Below are 25482 nucleotides of genomic sequence, written 5' to 3'. Positions count from 1 at the left end.
AGACAGTGAGCTTCTGGGGGAAAGTTAGAAAAGGAAGAATCCTTCTGAGGAGGTGCAGCTGATAGTTTGACTTCTTAGAGACGTCAGGGATGTGAGGAGAGAAGGAGAGGGTGGAGTTGAAGATGACACGAAGGTTCTTAGCCTCACAGGAAGGAGCAGGTCCAGAGTGAGCGGCCAGAGAGAGAGAGGAAAGGAGGGAGCAGGTGTGCCAATGAGGAGGATCTCAGGCTTACTGGAATTTATGCAGAGTTCATTGGAGGCACACCATTCCTGAATTTCAGTCTGGTATGAGAGAAGAAGCAGAGGTGGCTGAGGGGAGCCTGAAATAGAGCTGAGTGTCATCCACATAACATTGAAAATTGGAGCAGAGAGTAGCAATGCAGTGGGCAGGAAGTGCCAGGTTATAGTTGAAGAGCCCTGGGGAACACCATAAGTAGAGAGAGCGATAGAAGAGCGGAAAGACCCCAGTTGGACCTGAGAGGTTCGGTCGGTGAGAAAGGTCAACCAGGCCAGGGCCTGATCAGTAATACCAAGGTTCTCGCGGAGGCAATTGAGCAGGATGGCATGGCAAAGGATAGATCAAGGAGAATGAGGACAGAAGGGAGATTAGAGTCAAGACTGGAGAGCAAGTCTTCACTGGTGTTCAGGTTTCCATTCTTCTGGCAGCTCTGAAGCCTGACTGGTCGTCATGGAGGCAACCAATAGATAGGGGTAGTCTTTGGCAGGACATAATTACTTTTGTGTGCAAGTGTCCCAATTAGAAATTCTGGTTGAGGGGTTCCTTGAAAAGCCCAGAAAAGATGAAGAAGTGGTCCAGGGATGATGCACTGTATAAAGGCAAGGTTTTCTGGCAGCACCAGAGAGTCAGGAGAGCAATACCCTGGGGCAAAAGGCCCCAAGACCATTATGAAAAATGCTTAATCCTGATCCAGTGATTCAGAAAATGGGAGTGGAAAGGCTTTGGTCAGTCTTTGTCAGCGATGAAGGGTTTCCACATTGTCCTTGGATCCAAGATTGGTCTTTTGAGGATTAAGACAGCTATGAGAGGCCCCAAAGAACAAAGAATAGCGGCGGAGTAGCGGCAGAGTAGCAGTCTCAGACAGTTACTCTCCACCTGCTCCTACTCTGCTGCAGTCTGCTTCCTGTGTCTATCAGCCTACCAGTGCTAGGGAGGAGCACTGTATAAAACCCCTTTGAATCCACCGAGCTGCTGCGGAGTAGCGGCAGAGTAGCAGTCTCAGGCAGTCTATGGCTGCTTTGGCTGCCTCGGATGCTACTGACCCCGCTCCTCACTGTGCGATCCTGGAGGAGGAAGGCCGCCACCTCCATAGGTCACGCTTGCGGCGAGAAGAAAAACTGGACAAAAACAACTCGGGCCTGTTGCAAAGTGCCTCTCACCTCTAAACTCGACAAAAAAGTCAGAGGCTTGCTCCCCAGGCGTTCTGCCTTCCTCTGCTATTTCTTCAGACAAACAGGAGGTTGAAACCAAAGTTGGGAAGGAGCGTGAACCCTCCCTTGAAACCCTTGAAACCTTTACAACGCCCTACAGCACACTAACGGCTTTTCCGGGAAGAGAGTCCCAAGGCGACTCTATGGAGAAAACAGCTTGCACTTGACGAACTTCCATCAGAGACAACAACCGCAAGCGGCTCAAGCACACGACAATTGACATATACTACCTCAGTGGAAGCCCCCATGCAAGTGGATCTTTCTCCCATCGCCCTTGGACTCCAGGACCCGCCCTGCCCCAGCTTCTCACCTGAAATCGGAGAGATAGTTCGGCCTGTCGGAGGAGAGACGGAGTCCGCCGCAGCAGGTGAGTCAAGGGTGGAGCTTGCCCAGACAAAGCCCCACGCTGCGGTCATGGCGGTGGTTGCCGAGAGTGCTTGTCAAGTGGAGGTGGCTGACCATCCCTCCGAGCGTACGGGTTGTGGCGTGGAGACCCGTTGCCCTCGGAGCAATGCGGGGGCATCGCAAGAGCTGGAGGCTGGCTGGGAGGACGTGGCCGCTTCCTCCGTGGTTGGGGCAGGGCCACGGGTGTTGGTGCTTCCAAGCAGGTCGCTCGAGAATGTGCGGGTGCAGGTACATGGGCCTCCTACTGTAGGGAGTCGGCAGTCCAACCCCAGCTTCGATGACGAGGCTTACCCGCTATCACCAAGCCTCCAAATTGCGGCTGAAGTAACACGGGCCCATTCGAGCGCCTGTATGAAAAACTTTACTTCTAGAGGCCAAAACCTGAAATCCACAAGACCCCCAAACAAAAAGCTATCGGCAAAAGTCACACAGCCTCAGCGGCCGTGCAAACAAAAAGACCTGTTCAGCTTACAAACAAAGAGAGCCTTAAAGAAGAAAGCAGACACCTCAGCTACACCGGCCATTAGTCCCATAAGGCCTCGCCAAACTCCAAAAAAGTCACCTGAAAAAACAATGATCCATTGAATCTTAGTTCTGGAAAACCTCTGTCTTCAAAAGTTTTGAAAGATATTTTCAAAAAATAATGCAAACGTAAGTTTGACAAAATAGGAGAAGTTTCAGACGCTGAAATGTTAGCGGTGGTCCAAGATCCCCAGACCTCAACCAAACTTCGAAAAACAGATGACGGTGTCAGTCTTTGACCACCTGGGTTCTCTCTTATGGCCAGATGGCATTTTGTTAAGCCAGCGGAATCGCCTAGTATTCCTGCTCGAAATGTGACGTGGGTAAGTCAAAATACAGCTAACAAAGCCATACAAAGCAGCGCAGAGGGGCAACCGCTGGCAAGCAAAACAATGCATTATGACGCAGCGGCACTAGATGACACAGCCAAAATTAATTGGCTGGAAGACCTACAGCCAAGTAAAGAAAATACAAACAAAAGTCCATTGATGGTAAAACACTCGGCTCGGCCCTGCCTCGCCGCTGTCCAAGAGTCAAACTGGGATAGCGGCCGGATACCTTCTCCAGACACCACAAACCGAAAAGACGAATGAAGTACAAATAGCTTCTGCAAAAAGGAACAAAATTAACCAACCTGAAATCTTCAACTTCACCAAGCCAGCAGATAGTACACCGCCAAAATCAATGACTTCACGAAGGGCTTCACTGCCATCATTACCTTTTTTGCCCCCCAGAAACAGAAGACAGAGTGAACTCCCACACATTCATTCAAAATATACACCTAAAAAAAACCCTGACATATTTTCAGTAATGTCAGCAGTTACCAGAGCCGTGGCTCATTACTGTAAACTTTATGAGTTGATAAGCGATGCGCTCAAAGATCACAGCTTGATTTCAGCGATATTCACTTGAAACCAATATACCTTGAAGGGTATATTAACGTCATGGAATGCAAACTTAAAGCCCAAACCAACTTGGAGCCAGCCAGCGCTTCCTCTACACAAACCGACAAAATCTTCACAGCTCCGACGTCATTACCTCCAAACTTAATTGAAAGGAGCATGCAGACGTCTAAAGTAGCCATAGAAACTTCTGTAAAGGAAAACACAAACCACCAAACACACTAGGTTCGAGTATCTGTCCAAATCAGCCACGACTCAAACAACGAAAAGGAGTAGCTCAAAACACCACAAACTACGAAAAAACAAAAAGAAAGGGGTGCATTGGGACCTAACAAAAAAAGAAGAGTACGGAACTGTACATATTCAGAGGATTAAACTATACTTGTGGAAGACCTTGAAAACAGTAAAACGGCGGAAAATCTAAATAAGGAGCCTCTTAACAAAGACTTTGCAATCTTTGAACAATCAAAGACTAAACCAAAGGAAAACATAACAACAAAAAAACAACTTGTTTTCCGCCTACATCCTTAGGAGGAGACACAGGTAGTGGTGGTCGACGATACAGAAACGGAGAAACCAACGCTGGCTCTGAGAACCATACCACTAAAACAATTGTCTAAAGCAAAAGAGACGATAACTCCCAATCCGAAAAACCACCCTAAAAATACTTCACATCACTCTATATCGCCAAAAACAGTGGAAGAGTTCTTGGAGGTGAAAGAGCTGATGGACCTTAGCGAGCATCTTACTGACGCGGACAAGGTCCTTCCTCCGGGAAAAACATTGCCTATTAATCTTCCCACTTCGAAGGAACGAACTGCGACCACCACACAAACTTCGGACTTCGAGTTACGTTGGAAGACCAGTGCAAAATACTAACGACCAGTTCAAATTGGGGTCCAAAAGCTGCACTATTACCTGACCACAACAAGAAAGATAAACCACCCTTCAATCACTATCGATCCAGGGTGAGAGACTCACCCATGCACTGGAGTCTGCCAAAGGGAGTGAGATTGACTGACCAAGATCACATCAAAGGAGCAGCACAGACCCCAGGAAACTAGAGTCCCATGAAAATCACAGAGATTAGAGCTCGACCAAAGAGATAGAGATGTTAAAGGACAGTATGGGGCAGCAAACAGAGGAAAAAACAGACCAACTTTCAAGCTGGGGCAACGAACGGATAACAGAGAATATATTGTCCTGAATAGATAAACGGTCTTAAAGCTATTACATGGTGTCCCAAACCTGCGCCCATTAAAGTTAGAAGACCCAAACATCGTAGAGCCTGGCCACAAGGGGAAGAAAGCAATCACCTATCTATGCACAGCTTCACGAACCGTGGGAAATATGCAAAGAGATTCATTAGATGTCACAGGTTTCCCCCCTTCTCACCTGTCTGCGTTGTTTAGTAGAGTTCTTCGGTGGAGTCTTCTTGCGCACAGTGTGGGTCTTGTATAACCCTGGGTGTATGTCCTCGGGTTCCAGCGTGCGTTCAGCGTCCGATTCCTGGATCGTTCAGAATGTCCGGGAAGTTCAGGAAACAGCGAAGCGTGTACTCGGAAAGCGAGTGCACGGAGATCCGGGATGCAAGTGAGGGCAAAAAGGGAAGGAATGAATGAGGAGGAAGTAAAAGGGGACCAAGGAACCAGGAATCAATGAAGTTAGCAAGAGCAAACTACGACAGCACACGTCTAGCCACTGCAAGCGATAGCGTTGAGATGCACAGGGCCGCTGGGGTGTGTCTGCTTTATAGAACGTGATGTGTCCGACGTGGAATCTGGTAAACAGCGATCCGTGTTTGACAGCCATGTTGGAAGTACTGCTGAGTGCAAGCCCCTACGTGTCAGGGACCAGGAAGTCCAGAAGGGACGCGTCCGATGGTTCATGACAGCATGCCTCCTCCGAAGGCCTGTTCCTCCAGGTTTGCCCGGGTGCATAAAATGATACCTTTTGAGTAATCTGGGGGCATTTAGGTTTGAGATTGGTTCCCAGGTGCGTTCACTGGGAGGGTACCCTTTCCACTCAACCAGATACTGTAGCTGACCACGTCTGTACCTGGAGTCACATATCCTGGACACTTCGTATTCTAGCTGGTCATCGACAATTACAGGGGTAGACCTTGGAGCAGACCTGGAGGACTGGACGTAGGGTTTCATTTGAGACATGTGAAACACTGGGTGGATCCTCTTCCAAGAGTCTGGTAGTTTGAGTCGGAAGGCCACTGGATTAATAATTTCCTTTATGGAAAAGAGGCCATAGTACCGGGGAGCCATCTTATTTGGTCGTAAGTGTCGAGGTAGTAGTTCCGAGGATAGCCAGACCTTGTCACCCACTGCATAAGAAGGCCCTGGTCTTCTTTTGGAGTCTGCATAATGCTTGGTGTTAGTTTGGCCCTTTCTAGGCGTTCCTTGGCTTCCTTGTGTACGTTGATGAGAGTTTCAATCCAAGAGTCAACTGTAGGTAGTGGTGTAGGATGTGGGAGAATGGATGGTAGAACCGAAGGGTGGAATCCTTGGCTGCAAAAAAAAGGGCTGGTCTTGACAGCCGAGTTATCCGAATTGTTGTAGGCGAATTCAGCCACAGGTATTAAGAGTGACCAATTGTCCTGGACCTTGGTGGTGAAACAACAAAGATATTGCTCTAGGGTTTGGTTCACACGTTCTGTAGCTCCATTAGTCTGTGGATGATAAACTGAGGAGAGGGCACGTTGGATTCCTAGTATACGGCATATGTGTTTCCAAAATTGGGATATGTATTGAGGTCCTATGTCTGATATGATCTTGGAAGGGAGTCCATGAAGTCGGAATATGTGTTCCAGGAAGATTCCAGCGAGTTCTGAGGAAAATGGTAGTTTATATAATGGTGTAAAATGAGCCATGTGAGTGGATAGATGTCATGCCTGCGCCATGGGCGCATCCATTTGTGCTCAATATGGACTATTTGTTTATCATTTATTTACCACAGACTCTTGGATCAATCTATATTTACTTTGGGGACTTTATTTCCCATTTGCGAGACTTTGGTGCTTTATTATTTTTTCCAACAAACTACGCATACCACAATGCACTTGGCTATAAGCATCGATTCCTGGCTGTTCCTATTGGTCATCAAAGGAACTACACCCCCCAGAAGCCCTAGGGATTGGCTCTGCTTCCACCAGCTCAGGAACAGAAAGGGAGGTGGCCGATTGTCCGCAGGTGTGCTTAGCCAGGTGCAACCAATTAGCCTGCCCCTGTGGTGGGCTAGGCAGTATAAAAGGCTGCTGCCTGCAGTGCATTGAGAGACCTTCCTCCACCTTTCGTGTCTTTCTACGGATCTTTGTATGCTGTTTACCATCACTCCTGCTTGGACCTTGCCTTGCAGCTTGCTACACCCTGCTGCCTACAGCCCTAGCCTTCTGGACTCCCTGCCTCAGTCCAGCTCCTCTGGGCTTCCTGCCTTGCAGCCTGTTACTCTTCGCTGCCTACAGCCATAGCCTTCCAGGCTCTCTTCCTCACAGCCCTGCTCCTCCGGGCTCTCCATATTGCAGCCGATCACGCTCTGCTGCCTTCCAGCCTCCGCCCTTGCCCTGCCGGGCTCTCCACATTGCAGCCGATCACGCTCTGCTGCCTTCCAGCCTCCGCCCTTGCCCTGCTGGGCTCTCTACATTGCAGCTGATCACGCTCTGCTGCTTTCCAGCCTCAGCCCTTGTCCTCTGGGCTCCCTGCACTGCAGCCTGTTCCTCTCTGGCTGCCTTCAGCCCTTGTCCTCTGGGCTCCCTGCTCTGCAGCCTGCCTCACTCCGGCTGCCTACAGCCCTTGTCCTCTGGGCTCCCTGCTCTGCAGCCTTTCTCACTCCGGCTGCCTACAGCCCTTGTCCTCTGGGCTCCCTGCTCTGCAGCCTGCCTCACTCCGGCTGCCTATAGCCCTTGTCCTCTGGGCTTCCTACTTTGCAGCTTATCACGCTCCGCTGCCTACTACCTACCTTTTTCCGCTGGGTTCTCGGCCTAGCAGCCCTCTACAGTCCTCTGCAACCTTCTACGGTCAGCGGCCCTGCCCCTCAGGGTTCCCTCCTTGCTGCCCGGCCCTTCTGGGTTCCTTGCCGTGCAGCCTTCTTTACTCTGCTGCCCTAAGCCCTTTTCCTCTGGGCTCTCTACCTTACAGCCCTGCTCCTGTGGGCTTGCTCATTGCTTTCCTGCTCCTCTGAGCTCTCAACCTTGTTCCTTACTGTCCTCTGCTATCCTATCCTGTTACACGACTTTCCCTTCATTTTCCTTCTGCTAGTTTGCTATCAACCTCCTTTCCTGGATTTGTCTGTAAGTATCTTCTCTTGTACTGTTTGTAGACCCTTTTGTACAGAGCTTGTCTGTTGGTTCCAATCAGTCAACCTCTGCCCCTTCCCTTGTCTCGTTTCTACATTACAGACACCCATAGCTGCTGTTCCAAGCCATGAGCAAACAGCGTGGGCCTCTGTTATAGCAAACTGTGCAGAAGGCTAGAGTATTTCCTAAGGTTCGTGGAATACTCTTTTCCTATATCTGCATACACCCCAAGAGGGAATTCATTCTGTACCTTTCCCCTTACTACTCTTGCCTACTCTTCGTTCTCTTTCCTTTCTGCTGTGTGTGTACTTATCTGTCCACTTATTTTTGGCACAACCACACAAACCCTTTCTGGGTGTCTTGTGCCACTCTTTATAGAGTGCCATCCCTGACAATAGATCAATGGTGACCATGATAGTCGTGTATCCCGTGGAGGGTGGCAATTCCACAATAAATTCCGTAGCGATGTATTCCCAGGACCTTGTTGGTAGTGTTGGTTGAAGTAGGAGACCCGCCGGTCTCTTGTTATCATGCTTGTTTTGATTGCAGACTGCACAGGCTTGGATGTACAGTTGGACGTCAACCTTCATCTTTGGCCACCAAAATTGTCTTTATATCAAACAGAGAGTGTTGGTGATGCCACGATGTCCTGAGTGAAGGGTATTGTGACAGAGGCTTATAATCCTTTGTCGCAGTCTCTGTGTGGGGATGACCAGGCCATTATCCTTGAACAAATACCCGTCCTTAGTTCGAAGATTCCATCAATTCTTCCCTGTAAATTCCTTCCAGACCTCAGAGGACTGGGTTTGAATCCGAATGTCTTTCAGGAGACTGATTGCTTGTGCTACAAACATTGTGTGGGGAAACATCTTTGGGAAGGACCGATCTTCAAGAAGCTCGTAGTCGGGACGTCGGGATAAGGCGTCAGCAATTATGTTGTCTGTTCCAGGGACATGGTGGATTTGGAACTGGTACTGGGCAAAGAAGAAGGCCCAACAGGCTTGATGACTTTTCCTACATTCCAGAGATTGTAAAACTTGAAGATTCCGATGGTCTGTACGGACCTGAACACGATATTTTCCTCCCAGGAGCAGATGACGCCACTCTGTGAAGGCTTGACAGATGGCTAACAGTTCCTTTTCCAAGACAGATTAATGAGTCTCGCTGGGAGTTAGGGTTCGCGAGATAGATAAGCAATGGGGTGTTCTAAGTTGTCCTCAAATTCCTGCTTTAGAAGTGCTCCGATGGCGTAGTTGGAGGCATCCGTCTCCACTAGGAAAGATCGATCGATGTCAGGTTGAGCCAGGACGGGGGCTTGTGTAAACTCTGCCTTCAGTCGTTGGAACGCTTCATCTTCTCCGCCTTCAGTCGTTGAAACGCTTCATCTTGGACTGCTGTCCAAAGAAAGGGAGTGTCCTTTTTCAACAATGTAATAATCGGTTGAACTATCTCAGAAAAGGAAGGTATGAATTTCCGGTAAAAGTTGGCAAGCCCCAGGAAGGATTGAATCTGTTTCACAGTAGTTGGAACAAGCCAGGATAGTATGGCTTTTACCTTTGAGGGGTCCATGCCAATTCCTTCTGGACTAAGAACAAATCCTAGATAGTGAACAGTAGAGACATGAAAAAGGCATTTCTCGGGTTTAGCCAGGAGCTTATGTTCACGTAGCCGCTGTAAAACTGCCTTAACATGCTCTTCATGCTTAAGATGGTCCTTGGAATATATCACAATATCGTCCAGGTAGACTATGACGAAGAGGAATAGCATGTCGGAGAACACCCGGTCCATGAAGCGTTGGAAGACCGCTGGGGCATTGGCGAGTCCGAAGGGCATGACCAGGTATTCAAAGTGACCAAAGGGTGTTCTAAAGGCTGTTTTCCACTCGTCACCCTCCTTTATACGGATCAGATGGTAGGCACCTCTGAGATTCAACTTCGTGAAGATTACAGCTCCTCTCACCGCTTCCAGGATATCCGAGATTAAGGGTAATGGGTAGCGATCCTTGAGGGTGGATTGATTTAGACCTCCTTAGTATCCTTCTTTGGAACAAAGAACAACGAAGCTCCCGCAAGTATTCACAGAGGGCCCTTTTTGCAGGTTCGGATAGAATGAACATCCTTCCGAAAGGAATCATCGCTGAGGGTTCAGTATCAATAGCACAATCTTCAGGTCTGTGAGGAGGTAGGGCCTGAACTATGGCAGTTGAAAACACATCCGTGTACTCCTGATAGGCCCTGGGGACCTGGATAATATTTGAGACCGTGAATGGGCCCTGCTGGTCTGTAAGCGTACCTTCAGAGGATGTCGATGAGGGATCCAGGGCTAGACAGTGGGACATACAGTGCCCAGAACCAAGAAACAAGGATCCTGCTGCCCAGTTGATGTATGGGTTGTGCTTCTGTAACCAGGGCATACCCAGTACCATTGGATAGTGGGCAGACTTTATGATGTCAAATTTGATCACCTCTCAATGATGGTTTATCGAGAGATGGATCTCTTTGGTTTGTAGGTTTATGGGTCCTGAAGAGAGAGGTCTTCCATCGATAGCCTCTACAGGCTGCATGATGCCTCGAGTTTCATATGGAACGTGGTGGGTAGTGACACAATCTTGATCTATAAATATCCCCATGGCTCCACAATCCACCAATGCCAAAATGGGGTAAGTTTCTTTCTTGGATGGCGATAGAAAGGCCTGCAATATCACAAGATTGTTTTGTCCAGTAGAGTTCAAGGATGGAATAGATGTGGAGCAAACACCTTTCTCCCGAAGCTGTGCTCCGTCTAGGATCGGGAGCAGGCGTTTCCCGAACGCCGTGGAGGAGCTAAGGGACATTCTCTTACAAGATGTTTATCTGAGGCACAATACATACACAGCCCAGTGTGAATCCGTCGCAATCTTTCTTGCGGGGATATAGGTCCGCAGAATGCCCCCAGTTGCATGGGTTCTGAGTCTGTAGTTAGGCAGGAGTAGGCTCATGTTTAGAGGAAGTCTTCTTCTTTTCCACCTTCCTTTCCTGAATATGGAAGTCTATTTGTAGAGAGAGGTCCATAAGAGCCTGGAAGGAACCTGGGCCAGCTACCCTGGCTAGCTCATCCTTTATTTCTTCATTCAGTCCTCTTCGAAAAAGGGTAAAGCAGGCCTCTGAGGACCAATCTGCTTCCTTGGCCAGTTGTTTAAAGAGTGTCACATAAGTAAGCAAATCCTGGGAACCTTGTTGGAAATCTAGTAGGCGTTCCTGGGTGCTGTAGACCTGTTCTGGGCGGTCAAACATGGTCTTTAGAGCCTGTACAAACCCATCATAGTCATCCAGGAGGGCATCTCCAGGATTAACCAGGGGCGTAGCCCAAGTTAATGCATTCCCAGAAAGATGCGAGATCATAAAGCCCACCTTTGCCCTGGGGGTGGAGAAGTAGTAGGGCTTAAAGGTAAAGTGGACTAAACACGAATCTAGGAATCCGCAAAGGTTTTTTGATGAACCATCATATTTATCCACTACTCCGCCCAACAATACACTTTCCTTGGTTGCGGAATCACGTGGCAAGACTAATTGTTTTAATGCAGCATTCTCGGCTTTGAGATTCTGAACTTCTGTTGTTAACTCCTGCATGCCGCGCGTGAGGTCTTGCACTGCCGCCTCCATATCCGTGTCAGTTTCAGTTTATTGGCGTCTCAATCTGTCACAGGTTTCCCCCCCTTCTCACCTATCTGCATTGCTTAGTAGAGTTCTTCGTTGGAGTCTTCTTGCGCACAGTGCGGTTCTTGTAAAACCCTGTGCGTATGTCCCTGGGTTCCAGCGTGCGTTCAGCGTCCGATTCCTGGATCGTTCATAATGTCCGGGAAGTCCAGGAAACAGCGAAGCGTGTACTCGGAAAGTGAGTGCACAGAGATCTGGGATGCAAGTGAGGGCAAAAAGGGAAGGAATGAATGAGGAGGAAGTAAAATGGGAACCAGGAACCAGGAATCAATGAAGTTAGCAAGAGCGAACTACGACAGCACACGTCTAGCCACTGCAAGCGGTAGCGTTGAGACGCGCAGGGCCGCAGGGGCGTGTCTGCTTTATAGAACGTGATGCGTCTGACGCGGAATCTGGTAAACAGCGTTCCGTGTTTACGGCCATGTTGGAAGTACTGCTGAGTGAAAGCCCCTACATGTCAGGGACCAAGAAGTCCAGAAGGGGCACGTCCGATGGTTCATGACTTTAGACAAACTTCTAAGACTAGGCTATGACTTGACAGAAATAAAAGCAAACCTCGACTCTCCAATATGCTCAGAGTTCAAAACTCCTAAAGGCAGAGAAAATCGCCCAGAAAAGCCAGCAGAGGGCTTCGAACAATATGGATCAAGATGCTATTCCGGAGCAAGTGGCACCTCGGGAAAAAAAGAGGTACCAATAACAAAAGGCATAATGAAGAGATCTGAAGAACAGATCATTGGGATCCCCAGCGAAACTCAGTCCGAGCCTCAAAATAAAAAGCTCTCCAATCTCTAAAGATCCCCTCGAGACAGGCAGACATCCAAGTGCCCTCTGATAAAAATAAAAAGGACAATTACCCAGGATACCCGCCTACAAAGCATAACCGTTCAGGACAAGGACAAACCGGCTCCAAAGCAACAACTTTGGCATGGATCCCCAAGGCCTTATTGGCTCACCTAAGAAAGTAGCAATTCGCCAGCACAAATAATCAAGAACAAACGCTACTCTCTACGACTTTGAGGCTGGGTTCTTGGAACGCGCAGGGTTTCCAACACCTAACGGTCCGAGCGATGTTGACCTGGGGTCGTTTGACATCCTCTACCTCCAAGAGACCTAGCTGGTTGAAAAACCAAGCCTGGACGGCTTCGACTTGGTCATTTCACCGGCCCGGAAAGGGGGAAAGGATGACCATCTTCTCGTCTACTGACAGCATTTCGCTGAGTCAGCGGAATACAGGTAGAAAGTGTCCTGACAGCAAATGTACTACTATTGGTAGTCTTGGCATCTTGGAACCACTTCAACAAGGAAACAGGGGAACATCTTACTATGCCAGTTCTCATCATGAACATATACTAGAACCCTCAGGGTATTTCGAACGAAGACTTCCTAAAGATGATACAAAATGAAATTGACAATACATACTTAGAACAACAAGGAGCACACCTCCTCATCTGTGGTGACCTAAATGCAACCTGCAGAAACAAAGGCCAAATGAAGCCATCTGTGCCTCAAAGGCAGCCAACCGAAGAACGAGGCAGCATCTGGTTAAATCCAATAGCCTCAAGACACCTTTTTAACACGGCCACCGCATTTAACCGTCCAGATCAAATCCCAACTTGGGAAAGAGGAAACTCAACTGCCACAATCGACTACATCTTTGCATCGCGCTCACTGATTCTTGAGCTAATGTCCTTTAAAGTTATAAAAACGATGTTGAGTGACCATAACCTGTTCACCATAACATGGTCCTCAACCTGTCTAAAAAAGCAAACTCTACCTACAGAACTGGAGTCCAACATTCAAGGAAACCGTCTTAAATTGAGCACCAGAAATATTATAGAGCTAACAGAAACATACAAGGGAAATGAAGAACCTGGAACTGGAAGTTGTAATCCTTATCGAATTGACTATTGGCCTCTGCTTGTGACCTACAGGGTGCAGTAAAAAAAAGGGCCTGCATTGACACAAAAAACCCACAAATTTGACCCAGCCCTAGTGGCTAAAAGAAGTGAACTGCGTAAAGCAAGAAGATTGGCAACGCGTCAAAACACTAAAGACAACAGAGACGCCGCCTTGGAAGCAACAAAGAAATACAAGACCTGGTTAAAAGACCACCAACTAGTACTATACAACGAGACTCAGAGGAAATGTTGAAACATGTGAACGGTCATAACCCGCGTGAATTCTGGGCCTTAATTAGATCTACGGAAAAGCCACTCAATGACACACTAATTAACAGCATCGCAGAAGGTAACTGGGTCAAGTTCTACAAGCATCTATTCCAACTCGGTCTATAGCCAGACCTTTGGCGGAGGAAGAGCATAATACCCCATGGGTTGATCTCCACGACAAAGAAACCATCAGGGAGACCATTTGCAAGTTGAAAAGCTCTAGAGCGCCAGGCCCGGACGGGATCACTAACATTGATTTGAAGACCCTCCCAGAGGAATGGGCAACTTTCATCAGCCTTGTCATCAAAAGATGCATGGAAGCCAAGGAAATACCAACATCCTGGACCTTGTCAACAGTAGTCCCGATCTACAAAAAAGGCAGTAAGGACGACCCTCAAACTTCTATCCCATTGCATTGTTAGATGTAATTGGGAAGGTTTACGGATCTCTACTGCTAAGCAAATTTCAAACCTGGGCAACTCAGGCCCTGTGTGCAGATCTCTGCAGACAGGCTTTAAGAAAAACATGGGAACAAGCGCAAACATCATGTTACTGAGTGTCCTGAAGAGCAAGATCACAGAAGGGGGGCCTCAAGTTTTCCTTGCTTTTATAGACCTAATTGAAGCCTTCGACCAAGTCAACAGAGTCAAATTGTGGCAGAATTTAAAACCACCAGGGGCTACTCTCAGTCGAAATACCCACAACCCGAGTGGTAAAACATGGATGTCCCCTCGCTCCCACCCTCTTCCTTGACTACATGGGCGACTACAAAAACTTTGAAGGAATGGTAAGAGCTTTCCCACCATCTATTGGCCAAGCAACAATATCCCGTCATTTGTACGCGGATGACATGATTTTGCTCAAACACACTGCCATCGGGCTGCAAAGACAGTTGGACAATCTATCAAAATACATCAATTCCAATGGCGTGGAAATGAACAAAGCGAAGACCAAAATCAAGTAACTTGAAAAGTGTAGCAGAAAAGGAGAAAAACTAAAGTGGCATTTGGAAGGCTGTGAAATCGAAAAAGTAACAGAGAGTAAATATCTTGGAGTCACGTTGGACAGCTCTAAATCAGAACTATCTATGCAGCGCGTTCTTCACACGAAAATGAGAAACCTGACATCGCAAGCAAAAGCGGTCGACAAAAAGTACAGCTGATTCTCGCTGCAACCAACTATCAACTTTTACAGTGCAAAAGTGGTACCATCGATAACTTACGGAGCCAACGCTATGTCAAATATACCTAAAACCATCTGGGTAATACTCGAAAGCTATTTCTGGAGAGCGGTCCTAAACTTGCCCACATTGACCCCGATGGCTTTGATCAGACGAGAACTTAACCTCCTATCCCTTCAGGCAATCATTGAGCGTAATAGCATGATGCGCTATAGAAAGATCATGCTACACAACTCACCCAGTGGGAACAAGACTGCAAGGAAAAATTATCTGACATTCATAGCTCTGTGGAGGAACTGACTCAAAACCCCACTAAAGGGAAAAGGAAACTGGACAACCTTGACTGGATCCACACCCTGGACACAGCATTAAAGTGCAAACTAACTGCCCACCTCCCACTGCAGGCGAGGAGTCTCAATGAAACCCAGGAATTTATGAATACACTGACAGAAGACTAAGGAACATCTTTCTACGAGCTTGTTTGAACCTTCATCCATCTAATGAATTCCTGGCAAGCAAAAGGCTCTCACCCGCGAACAAATGCAGATTTTGTGAAAATCCAGCTCAGAAGGAAACAATACAGCACCTCTTGTTGACGTACCATGGTACGCAAAGCTTCAGAACTCCATACTTGAAGAGCCACCTGGCCTCAGTGCACATTTGTGAAGAAGATTCCTGGTGGGCCCGTCTGATCGGTGGGCAAAAGACTTTGTGGGTCACAGCAACGGCACAAATTCTAGAACAGATCCTCCTTTTAGACAAACGAAAAGAATGACTGAAACTGCTGAGGGGAATCTCACCTCGGGATCTGTTATATGAAGGAGACAAGAAATCACAACAACCGAGTAGAAAGTAAACGAAAAATACTCTTGCCTCGTTCTCCAACCTTCTTCTCTTTTCTTTTAGACACTTCAAACGTCCACCTTGTAAAAATCGCAAACGAGATTGAATCAAGAAAAAAAAAAGAATATTGAAGAAAGTTTGAAGAAGTCGCAATGGAGAGAAAACAGCCCCAGAAAGAGGACCAGAAAGGCGAGTTTGGAAGTTTGGTTGCAGGAACAAAGGCAGCACAGGCCCCTGGCGTGTTCCATTGAGGGGAGATGGAAGCAGGGTGCTTACCGTATGACCCCTGACAGATATTTCTTGGACATTTCAGCATGGAGAGTCCTCAAAGTTCTGGCAACAAAGGGGCACCTGCTTCTGGGTCTGGCAATCGAGGCACAGTCAGGAGCTTCAGGGAGACAAGGCCGTAAACCAGGAGCTGTACTCCAGTTGCCACTATTGGATCAGGGGAAATTAACCCTTCTGTTGGTTTCTACAGGTCATCCTGAGGAGTCAGAGCTTCACAATAGGATTATTCAGAGCGTCAAAGCATGCTGGTGCAGCACTTCATTCATTCCTAGAGCAGCTGGCATCCAGAGTGCAGTTCCAGAGTTCCAGCTGTTGATAGGGTGAGTGGGCCAGGGGGCCTGCTTTTATTCCCATTGAGAGGCATTGAGTGAACCCAGCACCCAAGCACACAGCAATCAGGGGCTGGAACCCCACAGGACATTTCTAAGTTGTCTCTCTTGACACCAAGCATCATTCAAACATAATGATGCTAGCTAATGGCCATCCATGCCTGCAGCTGCATCCATGCACACAGGAAGGGTTCTCAAACAAACACATGACTCCACACAATCCCAGACAGGAATCTGCATATGCCTGTCAGAACTGGGTTCAGGCTGACTACTGCACCCAGTCTTGGCATATAAATCTCCATGGGCCAAAGATAGCTACCTCCTCTTACATACACAAAAAGGGACAAAAGATAGTCACGTAACCCCTCATGACTTTGAGTAAAACTAAGACAACCACCAATTTGATGAATGGAGGAGGAGGTCTAAAAGGACCCAGCCAGATAACTTGTGGAACATTATAAACAGATAAAAAAGACCGCCTAGGCACGTATCTAACAGAGACACAGCACTTCCACAAGGAAGTGAAGGGTGTACATTTGGGTACCCTTGCCTTAGATGTCATAAGGACTCTGGAGGTAGGGCAAATAAAACAGCCACACTCTCAGTCAGGTTTCGTATTAAGCGTGGCTGGGAGGAAAAAGAATCCAGCAATGTATTGCAGGCTTCCAGCGAGTGTACTTGGAGCACATTTCAGAGCGACGGGTCCTTTAAGGGCCTTTCGCTGTAAAATGCAAAAAATTAAAACGTTAATTTCCCTCTCTGTTCGAGGCAACAAAAAAAATGTTTTCCCAAAGGTTTCAGAGTAGTCTATGGGGCAGTCAGTATTCATGCATTGTTCAGGTAAGAGACTGGTACTGACTACAAGGGGGTATCATTGAGCTGGTCTGTCATGATATTATACTATGGATTTAAAGAGTTGAGTGGAAAATGCTACGGTCCATTTTGGGTGTCAGTAGCATGTTGCCAGTTGAAGCACTTAAGGACTCCTGTGAGAGGTCAGAAATGTGGTGTGCACAACTTTGTGAAGGCTTTTCAAATGATGCAATTTTATTAAACTCAAAAGGGTTTGATAAATGCCTCACTTTCCCATACCTAATGAGGAAATCACTACCTATAAAGCAAGCTAAAGGAAACACTCTAGCAAAAGGATTCTCTCCCTCACAATTTTACATACAATAAACTCAACAAGGTACTGCATAGCAGTTTAAACATGTCAAAAATGAACAGTGGTCTGTAAGACCTGGTAATAGTTTGACTTGGTAATCCGGGTGAATTTGCCTTCCCCAGATTCAATCAGGATCTCAGTCAATAGTTCAAAAAGGATAAGGAAATCTGGCAGCATTACAAAGTTCAAATAAAGTTCATTTTATGTGATGAGTCTCCCAGTTGTGATTAACCAACAGTTCAAAAATGTTCTGGAAGTCTTTAGTCTCTCCACTGATAGAGAGTGTCCCACTCAACTACTTCTTGGAAACAAACAGGTATAATTCCACAATTTATAATTGTCAACATAAAGACTTCTGTCAGGATGATTCTGCAATGATTCACACTGCACTCTCATCAGCAATTACTTTTTTCCACAACCTCAGTGTTGACTACATTGTCTAGGAAAACATGAGATACATTGGTGCTGTTTGTTTCACACTTTTGATTGCCACATGCAATGCAGATTATGCTCCTCTCCAACTTCAGTCAGAAGTGTAGCCTTCCTGCCACTCTTGTTCTCCCACTCTGGTTTTAATCAAGTGCTGATACTGAGTTTCTCCCACAACTACTTTTAGTTGGCTTAGGCAATGCATGTTCATGTTAGTTCTTTCAACTGCCTTTATTTGTCGTTTACAATAGGATTCATAAACCGTTGGTTGCTTAGCTTCCCCCTTTTGACTTTGGCAATATTGGTTCTCTTTAGGTGGATTCACTTTTGCCTTCTTTTGGCTTTGCCAATAATTGTTAGCTTTAGAATTAGAAATATTGCAGTGATTGCTTGTTGGTAATTGTTCTGACTGACCTTTAATTTCACTATTGTTCTGCACTTCCTGCCCTTCATATTAACATAAATATCTCTCAGCTTTTCACCAGTTCGATTCACGCAATTTTAACTTTTGGCCACTTCTTTTTCATTTATTCGGTATTCAAAATTCTTGCATCTGGCTGTCAAGTGAACTCATCGGGTTTGTTTTGCGCGTCCACTCACTCGCTGCGGTTGGGCGCTCTGGCTCTTCTGCTTCACGCAGACTGTTCTGCATGCCACGCTTTCCAAAATATGACCGTACCCTGCTCCACAGGCTGTCAGGTGCTTGCCTGTCACCTGAGCCTATTCTGCTTTTGAGAGAGCGTTTGCATTTCCCGCTGCACCATCTCTGCAAGCAAATTACTTGAAGGAAGGGTCAGGATCAGGAAGCGTCTGCCTTTCCCATGCCCCACTGGACTAAACTCTGCTATATTGACCCATGTATCTGCCTTATGTAACATAGTGTATTACCTCGCTGTACTTGCTTGTATTTTCTTTGCACTTTCTCTTCTGTCTTACTGTAACTATCTCACTGTGTAACTAAGCTTTAAGTATCCTTGTACCTTTGTTGCGCCCAGCTACCTAAGGGTTTGGTGCGCCCTACAAATCAATACAGTCCTTTTTATACTTTTTCTAGGGAGCTGAGGCTGGCCCCCACCTTTTTTTTAATGCACTCTTAAAGCAAGGCTCTTCATTGACGTCAATCCCACATCTGTTAGTTAATTATTCGGTACCTGACCTTCAACTGGAGATGCATTTTGGCACCAGCCAATGGATTCCCTGTCCTAGAGGTCCTAATATGGCCCTCAGCTGTGTTCTCTCTGCTAACTAAACCAGCTAAAGGCGTTATTGTTAATGTGAGGATAAATCTCTAATATGATTCTTTGAATGTTAACGTTTAGGAGCACGGACTAATAATAATCAAGCCCACACAGTTGCAACTTGGACACAAGCAAAATGAAAATCACTGACCTGTTCTTCAGAATGTTATGAAGAGATGAAAGCTCACCTGAGTCCCTCTCCATATGCCTATAACAACAGGCACAGAGAGAAAGCCCCAGGGAAACCCTTGTGGGGAAGAAAACCATGTGTAGCTAGAGAGTGCTGTTACTGTTGTCCAGATGAAAGCTGGAGTGAAGATGTAGAGTGGCAGTATGAACGGAAGGCTGACTCTGGAAATGGCAGGAGGCTGCAGAAGTGACAGGACAGTTAGGACAACAATTAAGCATATGAGAAGGAGCCCGTGAGATCCGAAGGCATACCTCTTAAAGAGTCTTGAATACTGAAGGGAGGAATAGAAGACCCATTCCATTCGCCAAGAGAAGGGTCTAAATGAGAGATGAAGAATGTACAGTAAGTATTAAGCAGAAGGCATGGAGGGGGGGGCGTGGCTAACCGCCATGTAGGAAGGACGTGTTCGGCGCAGCTCTGCTCGATACGATTATGGATCCGCCACCAACTACCGCTTAAACTTGACTGCAGCCACTTGAAAACAGAATATAGGTCGTGTGAAGGAGTGTTCCGCCTGTTGACGAAGTTTGGGAGCCTCACGACCCTCTGAGGGCCCGCACCATCGAAAAGAAACGGAACGTCGTACGAGGACAGAAAATGGCGGCCATGATGATGCCCAGCCTGACGCTGTAGCGGAGCCCTGTGACCGACCGGGAGGAACCCGCAAGGGGCCAGCCTTCATGGAACTCGATCTGAAGTGGCAGAGATTGCCTAAGCTGAGACTTGTGCTCCTGTGTCCCGAAGAAGAGCAGCGAGGAGACGGAGGGGGGAGCGCCTGATGCGGCCTTAACTACACCCTCACCGGGCCCTGCTGAGCGGCCCACTGGCGTAGCCCGGCGGGCGGCCGACGCACAACCCCCCCCACGAAGTATCCCCAGCACGGCGCCATCGGACACAGACTGTGTAGTGCCTGCCGAGGCTTGACGGACCACGAAGATAGGACATGACCACTAAGGGCGCCCGAAGCAGACACCGCCAAACTACCATGGAGTCCTTCGCGGCCGCTGGAGCGATCGGACCCGCGGAGGCTTCTGCCCCTGTGGAGGTGCCGGGCGCCGCGAGACCCGAGCCAGCCAACTCCCAACTGCTAGAGGCCATCAAGACACTCCAGAAAACCATGGAGGACAAGATTGATGCGGTTGCGATCGACCTGAATTTACTGAGGCAGGATGTGCGCTCTATCACCGGCAGAACGGACGCTCTCGAGATCCAAGTCCGAGACAATACCGATGCCAAAACTCAACTTTTAAAGGATGTAGACATTTTGGCGCAGAAAGTGAAGAACCTAGAGGACAGGGCTGAGGAGGCCGAAGGAAGGGCCCGCAGAAACAATATCAGAATTATCGGCCTGCCCGAGGGCATCGAGGGCAACGACCCTACTAACTACGTCGAGAACCTGCTCATACAGGAAATTGGGGCCGGGAAACTGTCGCAGGGCTTCACTATTGAAAGAGCTCATCGCTCCTTAGCCAGGAGGCCCCCACCGGGGACCCCACCAAGACCCGTAATAGCCAAAGTCCTCAACTATAGGGACAGGGAATCCATTTTGGCCTTCACCAGGATGGGCGGATCCATACAGAGGGACGCCGCAAAGATAGCAATCTACCCTGACTACACCCTGCAGGTTCAAAGGAGCAGGGCCCAGTTCCACCACACCAAGGCGAGACTCAAGGAAGCAGGCCTGCGCTATCTACTCCTCTACCCGGCTAGACTCAAGGTCCTGCGCAACAACAAGGCCCACTTATTTGATAACCCAGCAGAGGCCTGCGAATGGATGGACAGAGAACAGATCCCGGACATCGAACGGAAGCAGCGAGGCCCTAGCCGCCCGCAACTAAGGAACTTCTCCACTCATTGACTGCAGTCGCCGATCGTACATTCATATGACAATAGACGTGGCGACACTGATGGAACCGGAGCCGCGCCGGTCGTGGCGCACCTCCTGACAACACCTTCGGAGGCAGCCCCTTTCCTATCCCCAGGATACTTTGGGTGAGTTCACCCGCCCGTAGGGCACCGGAAGACCCTGGTCTGATGGGGCAGAAACGGGGATGTCAGAGCAAGGGCAACCTCGCTAGACGTGTTATGTTTGAAGTTGTGTTTTTTGTTAAGTTAGACGTTGTTGTTTGTGGGGGTTTGAACCCCAAGTTGGGATCGCAGTTTGAATTGGACACAAACCGGACCGGGACCAAGCGCAGCGGAATTGCAACCAGGACGACCAAGTTCGTCAAACCCCTCAACCTCACGCTTCCCACAGCCGCACGACCACACACAGACCATGGCTGAGAGGATCAGAGTCATGTCCTGGAACGTCAGGGGGCTAAACAGCTATATCAAACAGCGCCGCATCCACGCCTACATGAAACGCCACAGGGTCGGAATCGCCCTCCTTCAGGAGACCCACTTATGTGGCCCTAAGCTTGCAGCGTTGGCCAAGGTCTGGCGGGGCACCCTAGTGGGCTCCACCTACACCAGAGGCGTCTTGATATGGATCGCCCCCTCTGTCCCAGTCAAGCTGACCCACACCAAAACGGACAATGAAGGTAGGATGGCCCTGGTTCAGGGCACCATAGAGGGGCGGGACGTCCGCCTGATTTGCACCTATGCCCCGAATCATGATGCCACTGTTTTCTTTCGCTCGCTGTACGCTCGGCTGACCCCGAGTAATGAATGCATAACGATATGGGGAGGTGACAACAACTGTACCCTGAACCCTCGCATAGACAGGTCGGATGGTAAACATGGGGACCCCTCCCCACCCGCCAAGATATTGAACGCCCTCACGCAGCAATATGCCCTGAAAGACCTGTGGAGAGTGCAAAACCCCGAAACCAGAGGCTACTCCTTTTACTCCCCCCCACATAAGGTCCATACCAGGATAGACTGCCTGTTCATTAGCGAAGAGCACGTGGCGGGATTTGAGGACACGCAGTACCTAGCCAGGGTACTTTCAGACCACTCCCCTTTGATGACCTCGTGGGTGACCACGACGCCCAGGCCCCCCATCCCCACGTGGAAATTGAGGAGCGAAGCGCTGTTAGACAAAGCCTTCAGCGAACAAATCAGGGAGGGTTCCACACATTACTGGCAGACCAACATTGATAGCGTCAGATACTTAGGCACAGCCTGGGAAGCCTACAAGGTGGTAACTAGGGGGGAAATGATAGCCGCGGCTGGAGGGGCCCTAAAATCCGTCACGTCCCTGCTAGCGCACGCTGAGACTGAACTCCAAGATCTCGAAGCCACCCCGTCCCCTGATCCCGCCCACCTGCAAAAGATGATTGATCTTAAACAAACATGCCTAACACACTGGGAGATCCTGGGGAAGTTGAGCTATACAAAATTCACGGAGAGGAATCATGCCCTGGGCGATAAACCCGGGAAGCTTCTTGCATGGCTTTATAAACGAGAAACCCCCAAATACCCCATTTGCTCCATTCGTAATACAGACGGCCTGACCCTCCACACGCAAGTGGGTATCAACGCAGTGTTCAAACAATATTACCAAACCCTTTACTCTGATCCAGCCCCGCCCCCTGACCACGCGATCGAAGACGCCCTAGACGCCATCTGGCTCCCACGCCTGGAGGACCACTTGGCAGATCCCCTCGGAGCCCCCGCCACCCCCGACGAGGTCACAGCCACCATTAGGTCATTGCCCTCGGGTAAAACGCCGGGACCGGACGGTCTCCCGAGTGAATTTTATAAGGCCTATGAGGACATACTGGCCCCCCTGTTGTCCAAAGTATATAACGAGGCGTATGACATAGGCCACCTCCCCGACACCATGACTGAAGCCACCATCATCCCCTTACTTAAGCCCGACAAGGACAGCTCTGACTGCGGCTCATACCGCCCACTATCCATGTTGAATGTAGACAACAAAATCCTCACCGCATTACTGGCCAGAAGGCTTCGTGCAGCCGTCCCGTACCTCATACACCAGGATCAGACGGGCTACATGCAGGGTCGCTCTATGTCCGAGAACCTGCGAAGGCTGCACCACGTGATACACAGCACAAACGGCATGCCCGGTAAATATGCAGTTGTGTCCCTCGACGCCTCTAAGGCCTTTGATTCGGTCCGATGGACATGGCTTTATGCCACCTTAGCAAAGATGGGGATCGGAACGGCTTTCTTGAACTGGGTCAAACTCATTTACACCAACCCCACCGCCAGAGTGCGTACCAACAACACCTTTTCTGAAAAATGGAGCCTGGCCAGGGGCACTCGGCAAGGGTGCCCCCTATCCCCTCTACTTTACATCTTAGCGATTGAACCAGTGGCAGCATACCTTAGGCAGGAATACGGTGACGGGGGAATAACGATAAATGGTGTGAACCACCTTGTCTCCATGTATGCGGATGACATGCTCCTCTACCTGAGGGATCCCGAACACCTTCTCCCCTACATCCTGGAAACCCTAGACGGGTTCCACAGATGCACAGGGGTCCAGATTAACCACACCAAGTCTTGCTTATTCCCCCTGGCTGCACTTAGTGGAACCAAGGAAGAACACCTCCCCCCTCTGGCCCTTAAATGGGAACCCACTACGTTCAAATATCTGGGCGTCGTGATCCACCGGGACCCTGAGACCGAACATGTTCTGAACACGGGCAGGGCTAAGGAGGGACTGGCTAAATCAATCGACCTATGGTGCAAATTGCCCCTTTCGATGGCTGGTAGGGCGGGACTCCTTAAAATGGTAGCACTCCCCCGTCTCCTACATTTCTTCACCAACGTCCCCTACAACATCCCCCAGCGTTTTTTCAAAGACCTGGCCATGCTATGTAGGAAACTCTTATGGCGGGAGGGGAGGCACAGAGTTGCCCTAGACATTACTCAAAGACCGTACGAGAGGGGAGGCCTGAACACCCCTAACTTTGAGCTCTACTACATAGCGGCCCAGCTTAAGCACGTGATCCAGTGGATGGCTGATGATGCCATGACGGATACACGCCTATTGCAGCCCCCAGACGCACCATGGCTGCTCAGGGACCTCCTCTGGATCGGACCAACGCCCAAAACGTTGGACGCGCACCTCATCCGCCTAGGCACTCAAATTTGGAGTCGGGCCTGCAAGTTGGTCAAGCTGTCCGACCCCTACTCCCCACAGATCCCTATAGCCGCCATCATGTCCACTAGGCCGGAAGACCGGAAGGCGATCCGGAACATATGGGAACCCTCCGGCGTCGCCACTCTGGGCGATCTGGTGGACGACCAGGGCATCCACACATTTCCCGAGCTGCACGAATTGACTGGGGTCCCACTGGGTCAGTTCCTTCTATACGGGGCGGTGCTGGACAGACTTAGGAGGCGATGGCCGGATGCAGAATCCCAATGCGCCGGACACGAGGCCATAGAGAACCTGATAGGTGTGGCAGAAGGGGGACACGAAACCTCTAGGCTTTATGAGATCCTAATTGACAACACCACACATAGCGAACTCACATGCAAGAGCAAATGGGAGGCCGAGCTGAACACACTATTCGGTGACACGGAGTGGGAAACAATAACACACTATCACAAAAAGGTTTCTAGGAATGCCCGATTCCAGCTTATCCAATTTTACATCATCCATAGGGCCTACCTTACCCCAGCTGTCATCTCGAGATTCAATGGCGCTGGTGTGGTGCGGTGCCCCAAGTGCCAAGAACCCGCGGCCTCCCTGACCCACATGTTTTGGGCCTGCCCGAACATACGAACCTTCTGGTCGCAAATTCAGACCAAGGTAGCAGAGGAGGACATAACGCTAGACGTGCAATCCCCCAAGGCATGTCTATTGGGCTCGTACCCACGAGGGAAAAAAAACAAACCTCTCAACAGGCTCAAAGACTTGATGTACATCCTCGCAAAAAGGCGCATCGCAATGGCCTGGAAGTGTCCCAGGGCCCCTAAACTTGTAACATGGTGGGAGGACCTTCGCAGATGGACTGTGGCTGAAACCGGGGCCTGGGAGCTGGCGCAAAGACAGCAAAAAATAAATGACTCGGAGGACCTCCTGCAGTGGATTGCCCTCACGACGGCCCTGTTCAGTCCTAAGGAAGCCAGCACCTCAGGCGAGGACCCGGACAGCCCGGGCTCACCCTAATGCCAGCAGCAGACTGCGCAACCCCGGTCCGGGTTCACTTGGGGAGGGAGGGAATGGGAAATTATTGTGGATACTTAATTGATTGTCGTGTTGATGATACTGGTTGTATGTTTTCTTGGAAAAAACAATAAAAATATATTTAAAAAAAAAGCAGAAGGCATGGAGAATGAAAGGAAAAATGGTGCTTTTCTAAAAACATACAGGGCCTCATTACGACCCAGGCGGTAAGTTACCGCCTGGGTCGTACCTTTACCGCCATGGCGTAAACTACGTTTACGCCTT

This window comes from Ambystoma mexicanum, chromosome 13 (assembly GCF_040938575.1).
Source record: "Ambystoma mexicanum isolate Mex_15411 chromosome 13, UKY_AmexF1_1, whole genome shotgun sequence".
Taxonomy (NCBI): domain Eukaryota; kingdom Metazoa; phylum Chordata; class Amphibia; order Caudata; family Ambystomatidae; genus Ambystoma; species Ambystoma mexicanum.
The sequence above is the reverse complement of the archived record's forward strand: the minus strand, read 5'-3'. Positions refer to the sequence as shown.